Raw genomic sequence first — 15,413 nt, 5'->3', positions numbered from 1 at the left:
CTACTGTTTTTATCACATGAAAATATAATATATATTATTTACTTCATTAAAGCTTATATTGTTAAATATAAACAAAAAAAAAACAGATATATAAGACTATAAATATATATATATATATATATATATATATATATATATACTGTATATATATATACAGCTCTATTACACTATTTTTTACAAGGGGAATAGTATAATGCTGTAATAAAATAAAATGTTAAGAAGCCATTCTGAACATTATTTGTTCCACATTTATTATATGATTTTCTTCATGACTTTAATGTACATAGTATTATAGGTATAAATGATATGCACAAAGCAAAGCCTAGAGATATAAATACATACAGAAGGACAAACGCTCTACCAGGAACAAACAACAGCTCAGTAGCTTGTTCTATGGTGAGTTACCACCTAGGAACAGCCACTTTTAGCTTTTCACAGAGGAGAACTTTCCTGGAGTATATCAGTCTGATCTCGCCTAGAAAGGTTAGTCCGGCGCCGAAATACTAAGCAATTCTCCTCTGAACAAGGAACATGACAACCCCAGATGATCGTTTGAGCCTTCATTGGGCCTCGTCAGCTCCTAGGGTGGTAACTAGCCATAGAACAAGCCATTATGCTATTGTTCGTCCCCCAGGTTGAGCGCTTCTCTCATTTTACATATGCAAATTATGACCCTGATTGAAGTCTAAAAGGGTGATGTGGGAACCGTTACTCAGTGTGCCTAGAGGGATATGGCTGCACCTCACTGACGAGACCCACACTAAGCCGAAACGTATGTCTGGGGTTTTGGCATTTCTCTTGTTCAGAGAGGGATTGCCTGGAATTTAGGGACTGGACTGCACTGTTAAGTCATGATCAGACTGATATGCTACAGGAAAGGTCTTCTCTGTGAAAGGCACATGTTGAGCAAAAAGAGGTTGCTAGGGTGGTAACTAGCCATAGAACAAGCTATTATGCTATTGTTCGTTCCTAGGTTGAGCGATTCTCTCTTTTTATTTATGCAAATTATGACCCTGAAGTAAGTCTCCCTAAGGATGATGTGAGAAACCAGACGTAGACCCGTTGCTTAGTGTGCCTAGTGTCATACGGCTGCACCTCACTGATGATGACCACACTAGGCCAAAATGTATGTCTAGGGTTTGCTGTTTTTTTAATTCAGAAAGGGATTGCCTGGTATTTCAGGACTGAACTGATGTACTAGAGGAAAGTTCTTCTCTGTGAAAGGCACAAAAAGAGGCTGCTCCTAGAGTGCTAACTAGCCATAGAACAAGCTATTATGCTAACGTTCATTCCCAGGTTGAACATTTCTTTTATATAAGCCTAGAGAGACATCCAAATGCAATTTATTTGTTACTATATTTAAGGTTTTTAAGCTATGTCTTTCCTGTACGTTCATGTTAGGTTCAAAATATATTTATATTTTGTATTTTTGTTGGTTGTACCATTCAATATATTTTTTTTTACTAGGTTTTCTTTTGTTTATGGATTGTATAAACACATTTTTTGTTTGATCTAGTCCAGTCAGACCAGCATGAATGACGATTTTGTTTTGAAATCTATAAAGCTATTTCTAATTTTTTAATTACAGTGGACATGAAGAGGATTCAGTTGTCTTTTATGAACAATAAAGGGACACAGAAAATCAAAATGAAAATTTCATGATTTAGATAGAACTACAATTAAAAACAATCTCAATTTACTTATATTATCAAATTTCTCTTTGTTTCCTTTTTTGAAACGTAACTGCTTTTTATGAGAGCTCACTAAAATAGGTTCTGGAGAGTGCACAGATCTTGAGTACTATACAGGGAGTGCAGAATTATTAGGCAAATAAGTATTTTGACCACATCATCCTCTTTATGCATGTTGTCTTACTCCAAGCTGTATAGGCTCGAAAGCCTACTACCAATTAAGCATATTAGGTGATGTGCATCTCTGTAATGAGAAGGGGTGTGGTCTAATGACATCAACACCCTATATCAGGTGTGCATAATTATTAGGCAACTTCCTTTCCTTTGGCAAAATGGGTCAAAAGAAGGACTTGACAGGCTCAGAAAAGTCAAAAATAGTGAGATATCTTGCAGAGGGATGCAGCACTCTAAAAATTGCAAAGCTTCTGAAGCGTGATCATCGAACAATCAAGCGTTTCATTCAAAATAGTCAACAGGGTCGCAAGAAGCATGTGGAAAAACCAAGGCTCAAAATAACTGCCCATGAACTGAGAAAAGTCAAGCGTGCAGCTGCCAAGATGCCACTTGCCACCAGTTTGGCCATATTTCAGAGCTTCAACATCACTGGAGTGCCCAAAAGCACAAGGTGTGCAATACTCAGAGACATGGCCAAGGTAAGAAAGGCTGAAATACGACCACCACTGAACAAGACACACAAGCTGAAACGTCAAGACTGGGCCAAGAAATATCTCAAGACTGATTTTTCTAAGGTTTTATGGACTGATGAAATGAGAGTGAGTCTTGATGGGCCAGATGGATGGGCCCGTGGCTGGATTGGTAAAGGGCAGAGAGCTCCAGTCCGACTCAGACGCCAGCAAGGTGGAGGTGGAGTACTGGTTTGGGCTGGTATCATCAAAGATGAGCTTGTGGGGCCTTTTCGGGTTGAGGATGGAGTCAAGCTCAACTCCCATTCCTACTGCCAGTTTCTGGAAGACACCTTCTTCAAGCAGTGGTACAGGAAGAAGTCTGCATCCTTCAAGAAAAACATGATTTTCATGCAGGACAATGCTCCATCACACGCGTCCAAGTACTCCACAGCATGGCTGGCAAGAAAGGGTATAAAAGAAGAAAATCTAATGACATGGCCTCCTTGTTCACCTGATCTGAACCCCATTGAGAACCTGTGGTCCATCATCAAATGTGAGATTTACAAGGAGGGAAAACAGTACACCTCTCTGAACAGTGTCTGGGAGGCTGTGGTTGCTGCTGCACGCAATGTTGATGGTGAACAGATCAAAACACTGACAGAATCCATGGATGGCAGGCTTTTGAGTGTCCTTGCAAAGAAAGGTGGCTATATTGGTCACTGATTTGTTTTTGTTTTGTTTTTGAATGTCAGAAATGTATATTTGTGAATGCTGAGATGTTATATTGGTTTCACTGGTAAAAATAAATAATTGAAATGGGTATATATTTGTTTTTTGTTAAGTTGCCTAATAATTATGCACAGTAATAGTCACCTGCACACACAGATATCCCCCTAAAATAGCTAAAACTAAAAACAAACTAAAAACTACTTCCAAAACTATGCAGCTTTGATATTAATGAGTTTTTTGGGTTCATTGAGAACATGGTTGTTGTTCAATAATAAAATGAATCCTCAAAAATACAACTTGCCTAATAATTCTGCACTCCCTGTATATATATATATATATATATATATATATATATATATATATAACATTGTAATAAATATGTATGTTTCTGAGTCTTCCTCCGAATGCTCCTATAGAAAGAAGCTAATGGAAAGTTTTAAAATAATGATACAAAGAAAAAGAGGTAAATCTGATCATAACAGTAACTTGAAATGGTTTTGCTTTCTTTTAAATTGTACTCTCTATCTAAATAATGAACATTTAATTTTGACTTGCATGTCTCTTTAAAGAAAGAAACATGAAGTCTTGGAAAGGGTTTTATACCAGTTTAAACTCAGGATAATTCCAGGGCCTACTTAAAAGGTATACAGCTATGAGGTAGAGCATCTGTTAGGTGGGGGTTTCATTGACTCAGGTGAAGGATTTTTCAGGTTGGTGATTCTATGGTTACGGTTTCATCTAATGGGTTGTTTTTCAAATGTTTGCATGGTATTATAGTTTGAGGATGTTGCTTATAAGTCCGGTGGGGTGTTCATAGCTGTAGTTACTTCCCCATCTGATGTAGCCACCGCCATGTTTGGTCACAGCAGGTTTTTAAGAAATACATGCTTTGTGTACAGTATTCTGATTCACTGGCTACCCTCATGATTGCACATTGTGGATGCTGTTTCAGTTTGAATTCACTTGTGTATTTCCTTCATAGTTTTTACACTGTTTGCACCATTTCAGCACTATTTAAGGTGACCTTGTAAACCTTCCAGTGTCTTTGTATTGGTCTTAGTATTGAGTATTTTGGGTGATTTTCTACTGTGTTTTATTACCTGTTGCTAAACTTTGCTTGTGTTTCTAAATGCTCATTTATCTACTGATTGTCACAGTGTCTTGATCATCCATCATTGATGACTTTGCTTGCATACCTGACTTGCAACAATAACTGATTCAGCTTTTGCCCAACTTGTGTAACCAATCTTATCCTGCTTCACCTTCCTTTGTCTAGAAATGTAGACATCTGCTTGTACATGACCCCTTTCCTGAACTAACCCTTTTTCTGTGTTGCTCTTTTGCTTGTTGCTTAATCTAGGGTGACTGTAATGCAGGACCTTAGCTTGGCTAAATACTCTCTTGCACCTCCTACTGGAATACTGTACGTTCTGCTAACCAGTTTCTCATGACTTCCTGTTACTTACTATACACTGCTGGTGGGTCACATTATATTGTATATCCAGGGGCTCTTAGTCACTCTATATTAGTCCTCTTAAGTATTTAGGTCCACTTCCAGACTAACAAACTCTTAACAGCCCTGACAAAAACATGCAAAGCAAAAACAATAAACTCTAAGAAACTATGGTAAAGTGTAAATTGCTTTGGTTAGACAAATGTGGCTTAGAAGAAGTTTTATTATAACTAATATATGTTGTCTATGGTTTGTGCTGTGCTAAGTACTGTATAGAAGTGTGACAAGCAATGCAGGGATCTGTGTAACCATGGTTTTGTAAGTGACTCATGACATACATTCTGTATTTTTGAGAATTTTTATGCTGGGAATATGTTTTATAACAAGTTTTTAGAACAGTATATGGCCATTTAAGTGTTTTTTAAAGGGACATTAAAGAATCTCTTTATAAAATAAATAGTTTGAAGTGATTTAAAAAGATTTTTTTCAAATCAAGAGGAGTTCAGGGATATACTGAGTTTATAGTAAGCAGATAAAATAAATGATAAATATATGTTGTACTGCTGTTATTTCTATAATTTAAGAACACTATGGTGATTCAGATTTGGAGTTTAATACCCTCTTTGGATACAATCTTTGTACCATTGCTTCTCTAACTATGTCACTGTTTTCTACCATTTAGCCTTAAAAGGACATTGACTTATACTTTATATATGCATCAGAAATTAATCACTGGATTGCAAACTGTCTGCATACAAAAACATTTTTTGCATTATTTTATATTCCAGGGACACATCCCTTGGAAAAGCTTCTTGATTAAGTTTATCTTATCTCCTTTGTTGTGACCAATTAGAGACAGATGTAAATGAGCCCCTAATTATATCAAACAATCACTGTGCAGCATGCAATAATTTTATGTACTGCATTCTAGCTTCCCTTGGTCATTTCTTTAAAATAAATTAAAAATCAATTACAAGAAGACCAAACCAAATATAAAATGAATATACCTTCACACACAGATACCGTAGGGAAAAAGCTCTCACTTTACACCAGTAGTAAGCGGCACAATGGAGAGAGGGTGTATAATTCCTGCAAAAGCTGGGTGTTCCGTGCTGCAACAGTAACACTAAAAGAATCAGAAATATGACTATTATCTAAAGGGTTAAATTAAACTTTGTGCCATCTACTCACTTTAATTTATTTGAAACAATTTTAGATGTTAATAGATTTGTACGAAAGATTACTTTAAAAAATCATTTCTTTGGCACCAGTGAGAACACAACACAAATGATAACCCAAAAAGAAATATGTAATGATGATGAAACACTAAATGAAAATACTAAAGAAGACACAGGTTTAGTTAAAGAAAAAGACATAAAACATTTGCACAAAAAGACAAAAAGCTATTTTTATCCAGTTTACACTAGGCCAAAAATATTGGATGTTTTTCAGCAAACAGTGGAAGAAAAATTAAGCAATCTTGATGAGAAACTCAAAAAAACAAAAGATAGACAACAAAAAACATTACTTTCAAGGAAAAACAAGCATTGCAAGTACTGAGTGAAAAACAATGAAATAGTGATAAGGCCATCTGATAAGGGAGGTAATGTGGTAATTTTAAACAGATCAGATTACGTTACAGAAGCAACAAAGCAACTTAGTGATCCAGAAGTTTATATGAAACTAAAATCCAACCTTACACAACAATTTAAAAATGAAATTGGTGGTATATTCTTGCCTGTTGGCCAAACACAACAATGTAATTAATCAACAAACTCTCTTATACCTCTCTCCCCTGTCACCCTTATTTTTCATTATTTTCCAAAACTTCACAAAGATTCCTTACATCCTCCAGGAAGCCCCATCATTGCAGGGATAGATTCTCTCAAAGAACCTTTATCTAATTTAGTCGATACTTTTCTTCAACCCCTGGTAAAAAAACCTCCTGAGCTATATATATATAGATATATAAGATACTACCTCCCTTTTGTGCAAACTAACGCCTAGATTACGAGTCTTGCGTTAGCCTTAAAAAGCAGCATTGAGGGGTCCCAACGCTGCTTTTTAACGCCCGCTGGTATTACGAGTCTGGCAGGTACAGGTGTACCGCTCACTTCTTTTCCGTGATTTTTGCATACCGCAAATCCCCTTACGTCAATTGTGTATCCTATCTTTTTAATGGGATTTTCCTAATGCCGGTATTACAATTGCTGGAAAAAGTGAGTGGTAGACCCTCTCCTGTCCAGACTCCTACCGCATTTAAAAGTCAGTAGTTAAGAGTTTTATGGGCTAACGCCGTAACATAAAACTCTTAACTAAAGTGCTACAAAGTACACTAACACCCATAAACTACCTATTAACCCTTAAACTAACTGAGCCCCTTAAACTAACCCCTAATCTGCCGACCGGACATTGCCGCCACTGTACTAAATATATTAACCCCTAAACTGCCGCTCTCCCGCCTCGCAAACACTAGTTAAATTTTATTAACCCCTAATCTGCCATCCCTAACATCGCTGACACCTATCTACATTTATTAACCCCTAACCTGCCGCCCCCAACGTCGCCGCTACTATATTAAATTTTTTAACCCCTAACCCTAAGTCTAACCCCCCCTAACGTAAATATAATTTAAATAAAACGAAATAAAATTACTACAATTAAATAAATTAATCCTATTTAAAACTAAATACTTACCAATAAAATAAACCCTGATAGCTACAATATAACTAATAGTTACATTGTAGCAAGCTTAGGATTTATATTCATTTTACAGGCAATTTTGTATTTATTTTAACTAGGTAGAATAGTTATTAAATAGTTATTAACTATTTAATAGATACCTAGTTAAAATAAGTACAAATTTACCTGTAAAATAAATCCTAACCTAAGTTACAATTACACCTAACACTACACTATAATTAAATTAATTATCTAAACTAACTACAATTAATTACAATTAAATTAATAACACTAAATTACAGAAAATAAAAAAGAAATTACAAATGTTTAACTAATTACACCTACTCTAATCCCTCTAATATAATAAAAAAGCACCCCAAAATTAAAAAAATTCCAACCCTATACTAAATTACAAATAGCACTTAAAATGGCTTTTTGCGGGGCATTGCCCCAAAGTAATCTGCTCTTTTACCTGTAAAATAAAATACAATACCCCCAACATTAAAACCCACCACCCACACACCCAACCCTACTCTAAAACCCACCCAATCCCCCCTTAAAAAAACCTAACACTACCCCCTTGAAGATAACCCTATCTTGAGATGTCTTCACCCAGCCGGGCACAAGTGGGCCTTCAGAGGGGCAGAAGTCTTCATCCGATCCAGCCAGAAGAGGACATCCAGACCGGCAAAAGTCTTCATCCAGGCGGCATCTTCTATCTTCTTCCATCCGGAGCGGAGCGGGTCCATCTTGAAGACATCTGACGCAGAGCATCCTCTTCCATCCGACGGCGACTGAAGAATGAAGGTTCCTTTAAGTGACGTCATCCAAGATGGCGTCCCTTCAATTCCGATTGGCTGATAGAATCCTATCAGCCAATCGGAATTAAGGTAGGAAAAATCATATTGGCTGATGCAATCAGCCAATAGGATTGAAGTTCAATCCAATCAGCCAATAGGATTGAGCTCGCATTCATGTTAGGGTGTTAGGTGTAGACATAACTTTTATTTCCCCATAGGAAACAATGGGGTTGCATTAGGAGCTGAACGCTGCTTTTTTGCAGGTGTTAGGTTTTTTTCAGCCAGCTCAGCCCCATTGTTTCCTATGGGGAAATCGTGCACGAGCACGTTCAGCCAGCTCACCGCTGACTTAAGCAACGCTGGTATTGAGGTGAGATGTGGAGCTAAATTTTGCTCAACGCTCACTTTTCTGAGGCTAATGCCGGCTCGAAGAAAACTCGTAATACCAGCGTTGTCTTAAGTGAGCGGTGAGAAAAAAAGGCTTGTTAGCCCCGCACACCATTACCGACAAAAACTCATAATCTAGCCGTAAATAAAATAAAATGGGAATCATTGTACAGATTTTTAGTTATTGATGTAGCATCCCTTTACACATGCATACAACATACCAAGGGTATCACTGTTTTTGAGTTTTTTCTAGATGTATACAGCAATTATGAGCTGGCAGCTTAACAGTTTCTACTAAGTGCAGTAGAATGTTGACACATAACTTTTTTTATGTTTGGAAGTGATTTCTTTCTCCAAAGGTGTGGAACAGCTATGGGGGCAAACTTTGCCCCTCTCATACGCCAACCTTTTCATGGGTTGGTGGGAGCTGTTCCATGTCTTTGGAGATGGAAATCCTTTCCGAACTAACATCAAATACTTTTACAGATACATTGATGATTTTTTTTTAATATTTGATGGTGATAGTGATAAAATGGATCTATTCTGCAATACCTGAATGATAACCAATGTGGGATCAAATTGGTGGGAGAACACAACTCAGAATTTATAAATTTCCTAGATGTAACAGTTTATGTAAGTGAGGATAAACAGTCAGTGGAAACTAAACTAAACTAGAAAACCCACATCAGGGAATACAATATTACAATTTGACTCATGCCATCATGTCATCACAGATATACTAAAAGCTAGAGGATATGCAGAAAATGTACTTAGTAAATTAAAGAATGATGTAGATACAATGTCCAGAGAACAACTTCTTAAATATAAGCAACCTAACAGTACTAACAAAGATCAAAAAGTCAAATTCATTACCACTTACAGTACGGAATTCAAAACAATATGTAATATTATTAAGGATTCTATTCCTGTTTTACATTCAGACACTATAATTAAACAAATAACACAAGATGGTTTTGACTTTGTGTCCAAGAAGGCTAAAACCTTTGCAAATTATTTATCTCCCTCTGAATTACAGATGAATACTAAAATCACATGGTTAAAAGGTAGAAAAGGTTTCTTTAGATGCATGATAAATGTGTGTAAAACATGCAACTTTATAACTGAAGGTGATGTTTTCAAGTTTAGCACTACAGGTCATGAACATAAAATAAAATATTTTATTAACTGCTATACCACCCATGTGGTTTATCTCTTAACCTGTCATTTGTGTCAGAAACAATACATAGGGAAAACTAAACGGGCCATAAAGGATAGATTACTGGAACATCTCAGATCCATAGAAGATCCTAAATCGGATACCCCTGTTTCCAGACACTTTAAAAGTCTACATAACTCAAGACACCTCCTCACTTTCATTGCAAGGCATTGACCATGTCCCAATATGAAAGAGAGGGGATAACAGAGAAAATAAACTAAACAAAAGAGAAGTCTACTGGATTTTCTCTTTAAAAACTACGAATCCATCAGGAATTAATATGAGGAGAGATCTTGATCTTTTCACATAAATTATTTGTGTAGTTTCAACTAACTACCTATACTTAGTAAATCTTATCTTTTAATTACACTGCAATAGTATAGTAATTGAGAGTAACATTTTAAATGTAATTGTAAAAATATTTTGCACAAATAATTCCATTAACTTGGATTTTCTTATTTAAGAGAGAACCCGTGTATTAGTTTTAACATATGAGGATATAAAACTTTAGAGTTAATTTTCAATATTTATCTCCTTACAAAATTCAAAATTCATCTATTCTGACTTATTAAAAAATATTTGATGTTCAATGGCTTAGATGTTTACATATCATAAATTGTATTTTTTACCTAGGGAGTTATAGGATTTGATCTTTGCAAATACTGTATTGTAAGTATTATTCAGGTGACAATATTTCTCATGTATATGCTTACCAGGTAACAAATATTATATGAAATTGATATATGTACAGCTTTAAATTTTGGGTATATAAGTATATGTGGTCCAGTCACCGGTATGCAGTGACCAAGTGCGCATGTGCACGAAACGCGTTTGAGTTTGACCTGGACCACACTTACCTGTGTTTGCTTTTATCTGGAGTTTCACTTCTGTATGTTTTTACTGGATATGAAATACATTGAAGATTTTTAGACTTATGCTGACTGTCCTATGTTGGGAACTGGAGCGCACTACCTTTGGATCCTAAAATGAATATACATTGCAAAAAAAATAAAAAATTGGCCTAGCTTACCTGTGTAGCACTATTGGTCTCAACTTTCACAGAAATAATATTGGAAGATCCCAGTAATTTTACTGTTCAAACTGTGATTTCACCAGCTATCAATACATAATGCTCAAAATGCTTTCAATAATAAGCGCAAAGCAGAATATTGGGCTTGTAATACAAGTTCATGGTTAACCATAGAGCGGGAATTCAATTAATGCTGGATATGCTAAACAAAGTAAAAAACTATGGTAAAGTCATTATGACTACTCATACAGGACAGGAAAACCACAGAACTGACCTGTTTTTATTAAAATAATTTCAAGGTGTTTTATAAAGGAATAATATGCAGTGGTCTCAATTCATTAAGGTTATATTGATATCTGTATTATAGTCCTTTGCTATTGGTGGGTTCTGAGATTTAAATATTTAAAGTGACAGTAAAGTCAAGATTACATTTTCATTATTTCAGATAAAGCATGCAATTTAAAAAAAGCTTTCCAATTTACTTCTATTGCCTAATACACTTCATTCTCTTGGTATCCTTTTTTGAAAAGCATACCAAGGTAGGCTGAGGATCAACAGTGCACTTCAGGGAGTTTGCAGCTGATTGCTGACTGTACATATGTATTTTGTCATTGGCTCATATAATGTGTTCAGTTAGGTCCCAGTAGTATATTGCTGCTCCTTCAACAATGTGTACCAAGAGAATGAAGGCAATTTTATAATGGAAGACAATTAGAAAGATGTTTGCATGTTATTATGCTTTGAGGTTGTTGCTTTAAAGTCAGGGGGTGTATATGGTTGTGTTATTTCTATATTTGATATGGGCACTGTCATGTTTGCTCATATTTTGGAAGCGCCAATCAATGCTTTGTGGACAGTGTACAGATTTGCTGGCTATCTACAATATTGTATACTGTGGATGCTGTTTCACTTGTGTTTTGTCATTAAATATCATTTTTTTTTTAATTTACTCCTATTATCAATATTTATTTGTTCTCTTGCTATCTTTATTTAAAATTAAAAAAAGCAGGAATGTAAAGCTTAGGAGTTGGCCCATTTTTGGTTCAGGACCTGGGTTATGTTTGCATATTGGTTACTAAATGTAGCCACCAATAAGCAAGAACTATTTAGGGTGCTGAACATAACATGGGCTGGCTTCTAAGCTTTACAGTCCTGCTTTTTAAATAAAGATAGTAAGAAAACGAAGAAAATTTGATAATAGGAGTAAAATAGAAAGTTGCTTAAAATTGCATGTTCTATCTGGATCATGAAAGAAAAAAAATTAGGTTTAGTTTCCCTTTAAAGTGTTTTTGCTGTTTGTACCATTCCAGCACTATTTAAGGTGAACTTGTAGACCTTACAGTGTGTTTGTATTGGTCTCAGTATTAAGTATTTTTGGGTGCTTTGCATTGTAGAGAACATTTCTTAACATCGCTTAAGATCCATTGTATGAGTTTTTACAAATACAGATATAAAAATGTGGATATGTTTTAGATGTCATTATGAAAATATAATACCATGTGTAGTGATATGATGACAATAACAGAAATATTGTGAGCTTATTAAATGGTATTTCTTTTACAAAATAATTTAAAAACATTATCACATTATTGATGAATCCATTATTTTTTAACTTCATTGTAAAAAAAAAACTGTTTTAAAATTGCAAGGATTTTCTTTAGAATAAACATTAACAGTGTGGGAAATTAATATGAAACTATTCAGCCATTTCAATATTGTCAAACTGTAATTTTGCACTGTACAGAACTGGGTTTACTTGCATGATTTGTCCTGTACAGTAAGAAATTACAGTTTTGCGTTATTGAAGAGGTTCAATAGTTTGTTTTTTTTCAAAACATGATTTACAGTGTGAGAACTGTTTAAAGTCCACTATTGTAAATGTGAAAAGTTACAGCCACATTCCTTGGCGAGATACTTTTTTCCACACTGTTAATCTTCATTGTACAGCAAAACCTCTAAATTTAAAAACACATTTCTTACAATAAGTGAAATAAAAAAAGTATAATAATCAATTTACAGTGTAATGCATAAAATATCACATCCTACTAACATGACCTGTATACCCAGAATGCCCCAGCTCAAATAGGTAATAATTATTTTACAAATGTTGCTACTATTTAAAAGCTAATATGGTTAATGTCATACATGCTATTCATTTCCCATATTTAGTAATACAAATGTTTAATAACACTATGAAGCATATAATAAAATCAGATGCATCCATTTCAAATGTATTAATTGCGCAGTATGTCAGTATATAATATATAATAAAATCAGTGGATAATCGTATCCGTAATATTTTAAAAAGTCTTTCCTTGATAAGTGTAACAAGTCTCTCCTTGATAAGTGTGACAAGTCTCTCCTTGATGTAAGAAACAAATTTAAGATCTTATGGCAGTCCGTATATATTGTATCGATGTTCCGGATACTTTTACAATCCTTTACTTACTTTAGCTGTAATCAGAATTATCCGTTAGTCTTCGTCACAGAATTAGATCACGTGATCGGTTTCAACCAATCGTAAGGTCGATAGGTCCGCCAATGGGGTGGCTGTATATGGATTTGAATCCCAAGTTTGGATATACTTAGTATAATATAATACATACGAACAAACTATCGTATTTTAGCCATAAAAGTTAATGCAGTGTCTCTAATCTTGCTAGTAGCAAGTCGCATCTTGATAAAGGCTCAAGGGCTGAACGTGAAGAAGCTACTGAAGGAACCAAAAACTGTGTGTTCAATGCACAGAATACAATACAGACCGATTTTTGGACTAAAAAGGCTTTCTCTAAATGTTCTAAAAGAACGTATACTATCGCTAGCCACTAATCCAGCCAGTGTATTAATCCTCTGGGTAACTATATATATCTCGTGTATACACTGACGAGATATCACTGTAGTATATATCCAAGCGACTTGCTACTAGCAAGATTAGAGACACTGCATGGACTTTTCTGGCTAAAATATGATAGTTTGTTCGTATGTATTTATTATACTAATATAAAGTATTCAAACCTGGGATTCAAATCCATATACATCCACCCCATTGGTGGACCCATCGAACCTACGATTGGTTGAAACCGGTCACGTGATCTAATTCCATGACGAAGACTAACGGATCATTCTGATTACAGCTAAATTGAGTAAAGGATTGTAAAAGTATCCGGAACATCAATACAATATATATTAAGACTGCCATAAGATCTTAAATTTGTTTCTCAAGTAGAGACTTGTTACACTTATCAAGGGGAGACTTTTTAACATATTACGGAGAAGATTATCCACTGAGATTATACACTATATACAGATTTATTAAATATTATATATTGACATACTGTGCAATTAATACGTTTGAAACGGATGCATCCGATTTTATTATATGTTTCATTGTGTTATTAAACTTTTTTTTACTAAATAGCTTCTTTTAGCGCCATCCTCATTTGGTAAAAATTTTCTTTATTTTATCTACTAGTTAGGAGATCTAGCAGATTGTAGAGGATAGAGCAATATTCGCACAGAAGGAGCTAGGTATTTGTGTGTATTTAATGTCATACATGCAAACTGTTATCATCTATATAAAGCTATTATTCTAAACACATAATTTAAAGGGGACATTCAAGTTACAATTAAACTTTTATGATTCAGATAGAGCATGCAATTTTAAGCAACTTTCTAATTTACTCCCAATATTAATTTTTCTTCGTTCTCTTGGTATCTTTATTTGAAAAAGCAGGAATGTAAGCATAGGAGCCGGCCCATTTAGCCACCAATCAGCAAGAGGTACCCAGGTGCTGGACCAAAGATGGGCAGACTTGTAAGCTTACAATCCTGCTTTTTCAAATAAAGATACCAAGAGAATGAAGAAAAATGATAATAGGATTAAGTTATTGCTTAAAAGTGCATGCTCTATCAGAATCATAAAAGAAACAAATGTGGGTTCAGTACCCCTTTAACAATGGAAAACTTGTTTTATTTGCTAATCTGATTATTTCTGCATGAACGTTATTTGAGCTTGAGTTAAAAAATAACCAAACTCCACCCACCAGTGGCGGCTTTATTTCGATGAGCCAATCAGTACTTTATATTGGAATACACAAGGCTACCCACAGTAATAATAATTTTATGTAGCGCAGAATTGTTTTATGTCTGGGGGCTTTTCAGCTAAAACATCTTATGATTTATTTTAAAATTGCTCATTTAAGTGTTTATTAAATGTCTGTAGGCTTATAGGTTTCTCTTACTCATATGCTCACCACAAGCATGATGAATCTTTTGACCCATAAGTACCACATGTGTTAGGCCAATTGATTTGGCAATCTCATATGAAGAACACACAGGGCAACATTTTATTTAAATAAGATACTTGCAATAGCAGATATGTATCAAAATACACGATTCTCTCTTGCACACTGTGAGGTTTATGAGCAATTATGCTGAAAGTGTGAAAATACCTTAGAACTGTTTAATTGCTTGAAGCATGATGTGATTCTGAAAATGTTAAATCTGAAAGCTGGTTCCAACAAATGATTTATCATGAAAAACATTATTTTGTTTCATACAATATTCATTAGGACGGTCATTTGGAATTTGATAACAAAAATCTTGTCTCCTTTATCCTATAGGAAAAGTCTTACGCAGTTAAAGTTAATGGTGGTTTAGCTAGTGCTACTGCTGCAAGGCAGTAGCAGCTAAAAAAATACATATATTTTTTCTATGTGAAGAACATAGGAATTTAAAAACACATTAACAATGAATAAAATGATATTGCATGATTCAAAGTATTTGACTGTGAATGGTTT

This window comes from Bombina bombina, chromosome 9, assembly GCF_027579735.1.
Source record: "Bombina bombina isolate aBomBom1 chromosome 9, aBomBom1.pri, whole genome shotgun sequence".
NCBI lineage: Eukaryota > Metazoa > Chordata > Amphibia > Anura > Bombinatoridae > Bombina > Bombina bombina.
The sequence above is the reverse complement of the archived record's forward strand: the minus strand, read 5'-3'. Positions refer to the sequence as shown.